Here is a 6,522-nt window from a genome sequence, read left to right as displayed (position 1 = left end):
ATACGTCACAAGCTACTAGTATAGTCTAAAGGAGTAATTCTTTCATTCATTGGTTGGTTAGTTGGCTAGTTCATTCGTTCGTTCGTCCGTCCGTCCTCTCTTCGTTCGTTCGTTCGTTCATTCATTCCTTCATTCATTCATTCGTTCATTCATTCATTCATTCATTCATTCATTCAATCATTCAATCATTCATTCAATCATTAATTCATTCATCCCTAATTCATATAATAATGTAGTTATAATCATTTAGGCAGTCAGCCATGAGCATATCTTAAGACCTATTAAGATGCTCCTTTAATTAAAGTGTGTTAATTGGCTAGTCCATACACGTCAGGCTAGATTATACGTTACAGTAATTTCAACGACAGTAAATAATCAATTAGTGAACTTAATATCAAGCAATCATCGACTCGTTACTCCGGTAACGGTGACGTTTGCTGTGAAACAGGTGTTTGCGTCGAGAAATTTTCCCGAAACATAGCCACCATGCGTGCGACAACAATGATATAAAAACAATATAAAAGTAGACGAATTTGAATGAGCGTTATCTAGCTTTATCGTGATGTACGACGTACTACTTTAACTGCTTGTCATCACACGAGGCAGGCATAGTGCATAATTATTGTGAACAAATACAAGTCGTGTGCCAGGTAGTCATACATTTGGTACCGACCTATAGTATGAGACACCGGCACTACAACGCATTAAACATTAAAAATGAGGTTTACAGCATTACAAAATAAATCGGTCTTTTAAAGATGTATTAATCAGCCTCAGTGTACACAATTGTAATAATAATTGGGCGTCGCAACAATAGGTGTATGAACTAAACTCATTAGGCCTATTATAGAAGACACAGTTCATGTCGTTGAACAGTATCATGTCTGTAATGAATATATATTAAATTATCAAAAATGTTAATAATGAATGGGAATTAATATAATTTGAGTATTTGCTTCAGAGATGCAACGTGAACTCTAAAAAGACAGATTAGGCGCACGCAATTGGTACGTTTCAAAAATCCTAGTAATATTATAATGAGATATTATGATCGGAGATGTCTGAAGGTACATATAGCATTCACGCACATGATAAATGATGATGATAATAATAATAATAATAATAACATTAACAGTAATAAAAATATTAATAATAATAATAATATAATAATAATAATAATAAATAATAATAATAATAATAATAATAATAATATTAATAATAAATATAATTATTATTACTATTTTCAACATTAAATGTAAATTTTAGTAAATTAGTCTTATTTGAATAATTCTAACTGCAATAAGGTAAGAAAATTTAAAGGCAGCAATATCATTTAGATAAATTTAGTAACTAACCAATCACAATTTATAGTCTATAAAAATTATTTTAATTTCATTTAAATTATTACAACTGAATGATTGCTGTCGAATGGTCCAGGTATGATAGAAAATTCGTTTAATTAAACTAAGTTGTTGCCGACAGATAATAACAACAACATTAACATTGTTCTGTAAATATAAAGTGAATCATTTAATTTTTAACTTCATCATCATCAAAGTTTTAACATCATTTGTGATAAGTTTAGCATGATCTACAGATGAGAAATTGCCACACTCTTTGGAAATGTCCTTGCTGTGTGTTAAGCCCAAAAAGTGTTTCAAAGATCGCACCAATAACCTTAAAAGGTACCGTATTGATTAGCCTATTAAGAGTGTGGAGTGAGTGTGTTTTTCTTTGATATGATGTCATATGCAATAGTATAATAATCATTGAGAATGTTAATGTTTGCAAACATAGCAATATGTTTTCGCGCAAAATTGAAAGAGAGACCACTAAAAAATGGATGTTATTGATGGTTCAGACGCACTGACCCGTTCCATATGCCATGCAATCATCTTGAACAAAGCAAGTTATGCCAACCATGTAAAGAGTCAATAAAGACTAGGCCTAGCTTCTTACATTGGAGTGAACACTCATCATGATGTTGATGTGTAGATACATTACTAAGCGAAGTCTCTCATCAGCCACTTGAGGTTGTAACGTCTACTGTACTACTGGATCGTTTCTGGTAGCCATCTAAGAGCTCATCAAAATGTAAAGAGATCGCTACTTAGGATAGTGATAAGTGTTGCTACTATTGGTCAGTTGCAATTAGTGGCTTATTTCAACAGTCGTAACGGACCATTCGCAATAGCGGTTTAGAGGAGGAGGACATTAGACATGTGAATTAATATACTGCCCCTCTCTTTTTTGTTTCTAAAAAAAAATCCCTTGTTCACAACATATACGCAAAGAATATACACTTTTTTCGATGTATTTCTATCCCTTTTATTTTTAATGGTTGATAGGCCTACTTATGCTTTGTTTACAAAATTATGTAAATGAGATACGGTACCTCTTTATGGACCACGATAAAAAATATTTTGCAGGTGGTTCGGTACTTGTTCGCGTATTTTCCATGTTATTAAATGTATATTTTTGGTTTTCAGAAAATTGTGAAAAATTTAAAAATGAAAGAAATTTATTGCAAACGATAATAATAATGATGATTGAATTGAACAAACATGATTAAATGTTGGTAAATATCCTGAAACTTTATTGATAACGTAGTAATTCACTTCTGTGCTTAGGAGTGATACTAATTGATAACTGTGAAGGAAAACAAGGTTGTTGTGATGCTAATAGGTCACGCTTGGTGTGTTAACATGGTGGTGGCAGTATTACCACACTTTCCATACATTACAGATATATTTCTAGTACGATGACTTATAAGCCTATTGATGATATTAATAGGCCTAATACAACAACAATAATAATAATGATAATGAAAGTGATACAATTTTATGATAGGATAATGATAATGACAATGAATTATAATGATAATGATGATGAAGATAATGCTAATAATAATAATAACAATATTGATATTAGGGGGTCCTGGCCTGTTGATATTGATTATAATAATATTAATAATAATGATGATATCATTTTTCATTTAATTTTTTTCATCGAGACCAACATAGAATCTTTGCCAATAACTGGCTATCATTCAATTCTTAAATTAATTATTACTTGCTTTAGTATATTTTTAAATATCTAATAAAACGATAGAATAAAAACGATGAACAAGGAAAAAACATGCATATATATATAAGTTGTGTAAGTAGGCCTAACATAGGTTAGGTTACGTTGAGAAAAATATACTTTAAAGGTTTATACTTGAGCGAAACAGACATGCACTTAAATTTGGAGACATTAGAGATGAGTCCAGTATCTGGTCTATGCAAGAATATTGTAGGCCTATAAGTCTTCTTGTATGGAACGCCTTTACAGGCGATAAAAGACCCGTACGTAACGTTAAATGGGATATATATATATGAATAATATATGAATGAATAATATGTGCCGAACGAAATGCGCCTGCAAAGGCAGTTAGGGCGTTCCATATTCCTGAAAACCCTTGGCATCCTCCGTGGACGATACAGCTTTAGGTCTTAGCAGTGAGAGTTATTAACAAAATTAGGAAGGTCATTAATGGATAAGAGTGGTCAAAGGATAGTCCCTTGGGAACACCAGAAAAAAACGAGTTTCTAAACGGAACAAAAACTGTCAATAACTACAAACTAGCTGCGATTAACGAAAATTAGCAATTAACATAAAGAAAAGAACAATTAAAATGCTAGCTTATACAATTTTGTAAATGAGTTTCTTTGTGAAAAAGGCTGCCGAAGACCTGGAGAAGAAATTGTAAAATTATGGTTGCATTGGAGTTCAGAATTAATTAAATAAAGTGCAGTGTATTAAAACTGAGAGCTAGGTCGGTTTGGGTACATCTTCCCGGATATAAAATAGTGTTGGAAGAATGACAGGGAAAACATGGGTGAAAATATGGTGTCCCTGAGGTTATAATTGACTTGCTTGACGCGTAACGTAGGCCTATGCTTAAGGACGGTTCTTTTAATTTTCTAAAAAAAAAAAAGGTCATTACGGGAAAAAAAAGGACAATGTGTAAAATTATTCAGGGTCACCAAAGTTCATTAGTATAACATCAGAACTAGCCGGTAGGTGGCAGTGCTTTTTTGTGACTGTTTCCAGCACCAGTGACGAACATTTTACGAAAATGTTAGAAACGCTGCAATGTTATTATTATTTATTTATTTATTATTATTATTATTATTATTATTATTATTATTATTATTATTATTATTATTATTATTATTATTATTATTATTATCATTATCATTATCATTATCATTAATATTATCATTATTATTATTATTATTATTATTATTATTATTTGGTGCTTAGAGACCTTGTTTATTTGCGCCTTATAAATTGACCTGTTATTATTATTATAAAATATAGATTTTTTTTTCATTACAAGTTCCCTTTTTGAGTTGAGCAAATAAATGTTGATTGAAGTCTGTATACGCGCGTCTGTAACTTACAATTTAACTTAAACGGTTTCCTTGAAACGCACCCTCGAGCATGAGAAAAAAGGATGGACTCTCCCGCCTTCGTGAATTCTGTATTTAGGCATATGGGAGGAGAGGCCCTCTTTATGGAGCAACGCTGTTCAAGCTAACCATGAAGATGTACAGTATGTGTAACTGATTGGCTTACAGTAAAGCTTCAAAGTAGCGTACAACCACATTTAAACTCCATAAAAAACTTGACATTAGGCATTAGTCATTTGTGAAACAAAATGATAGGCTATGTCAAGTGTCATATTGAACAGTGGCGGATTCAAGAGGGAGCCCAGTCAGCACGCTCCCCCCCCCCCAACCTCCTAATTTTTTCAAAATTATAAAAAAAATGGAGAAAACAGGCAAAATTGTATTCAACTTTTAATCTGAGAGTGACATTTCCGACCATTTAGAGGTGCCATAATCATTTTTTTTCTTACCTCAGCCCCAACCGTCGTGGGGCTGAGGTGGGTGGACATTCCATTTGAATAGGACCCTCCATGGGTCCTCTCTATTTCTACTACCTGGACCCGCCACAGTTGAAGTAGGCCTATCATTTCCGGGCTACTATAGAAGGGTAATTTTTATCCATCGGGGGAAAAGTGAAGGTTTCCTCATGGTTAATAATTCATTGAGATCTTGGAAGCAATCTCGACTTCGACTTTGTTTGGAAATCAGTGGCAGATTCAAGGGGGTGGGGCCTAAATTTTAGATCTGGGAGTGCCAATTTCCGGCCATCTACAGGTGCCATAATCACAAATGTTCTTACCTCAGCCCCAAGTGTGGTGGGGCTGAGGTGGTATAGATCCTCCATCTGCGAAAGTACCCAGTGACGGATTCAAGAGGGCCTCGGCCCGCCCCAACCCCTCCCCACAAATTGTTCAATTTTATTTAAAAAAAACAAAAAAAAAACGCATAGGCCTATATAAAGAAAATTATATATAAATTTTCTGTCTGGAAGTGCAATTTAAATTTAAGGTGCCTTAATCACAAATTTTCTTACCTCAGCCCCAGCCATGGTGGGGCTGATGTAGTAGTTCCCCTATCTGTGAAAGTACCCCCCCCCAACTGGGCCCCTCTAGGCCTATTTTGTATTCCTGGATCCGCCACTGGAAATTACAACAATTATGAAGTCATATTACAGTAGCTTGATGCCTATAAAATAACTAATAAAATTCACCAAATTTCGTCAAAAATCCGTAGCTTCCATGGCCAGGGGACTTTGCCCCCTGAACCCCATCCGGGAGCCCTTGGCGGCCCCCTGGCTCCCAGCCTAGATGCTCGCTTCGCTCGCATACTGAACCTTATTAAATCACCCCCCCCCCCCCCCCAGTTTCAAAAACGTTCCGCCGCCGTTAATAGGAACTCTAATAAAAACAAGCCACAGCCCAGTCGAACTTGACCGTTGTAAAATTCCTCAAACTTGCTATTGGACGCAAGTTAACTTTTCGGAAAAAAAATTGTAATGAGTAATCATTGTATCATCGCTCTAAAATACAACACTATATCCTTGTCGTTAAGTACCCTAGTAAAATAATTGGTCATGCATCCAACCAAAATCTAAACTGCCTTTACCCACCTGCATTTCCTTTTTTAACATTTAATAGCTTTGCCCCTGTCGTTGTTCTATGATTAATTTAAACACAGCTGAACTAAGCATGTGACGTCATTAAAATAATGCTGACTTCGATAGAATTTCTTCATTGTAAAAAAAGTGTAAACCCTAAATCACATATTCGTTGAACAAACTCGTGTGCCACGACGGAGCATTATTGGCCAGTGCATGCTGAGTGGACAATCTGCTTTCGTCATTGTATGGTTCTATATTCAGATGTTATCTATGTTTGTATTGTGGATGTTATAACTTCAAATATTAAAATAGCAGCCTATAGGCGACCTGCTGAGTAACTCAAGTTGTTGAAGTGCCTATAGATTAGACATTGCAACCTATATTCGCTTCACAGGGTTTATTTCCAGCCCATTGTAATTGATACGCGAGCACTTGACATGTAAGTTTTATTTGTTTCTAAAACAATAAGTGATTTCCTGACTGCCA

The sequence above is a fragment of the Anneissia japonica genome, unplaced genomic scaffold (genome assembly GCF_011630105.1).
Source record: "Anneissia japonica isolate Jap-2015-1 unplaced genomic scaffold, ASM1163010v1 scaffold284860_len1800451_cov186, whole genome shotgun sequence".
NCBI classification, from domain to species: domain Eukaryota; kingdom Metazoa; phylum Echinodermata; class Crinoidea; order Comatulida; family Comatulidae; genus Anneissia; species Anneissia japonica.
This window is presented reverse-complemented; position numbering follows the sequence as displayed.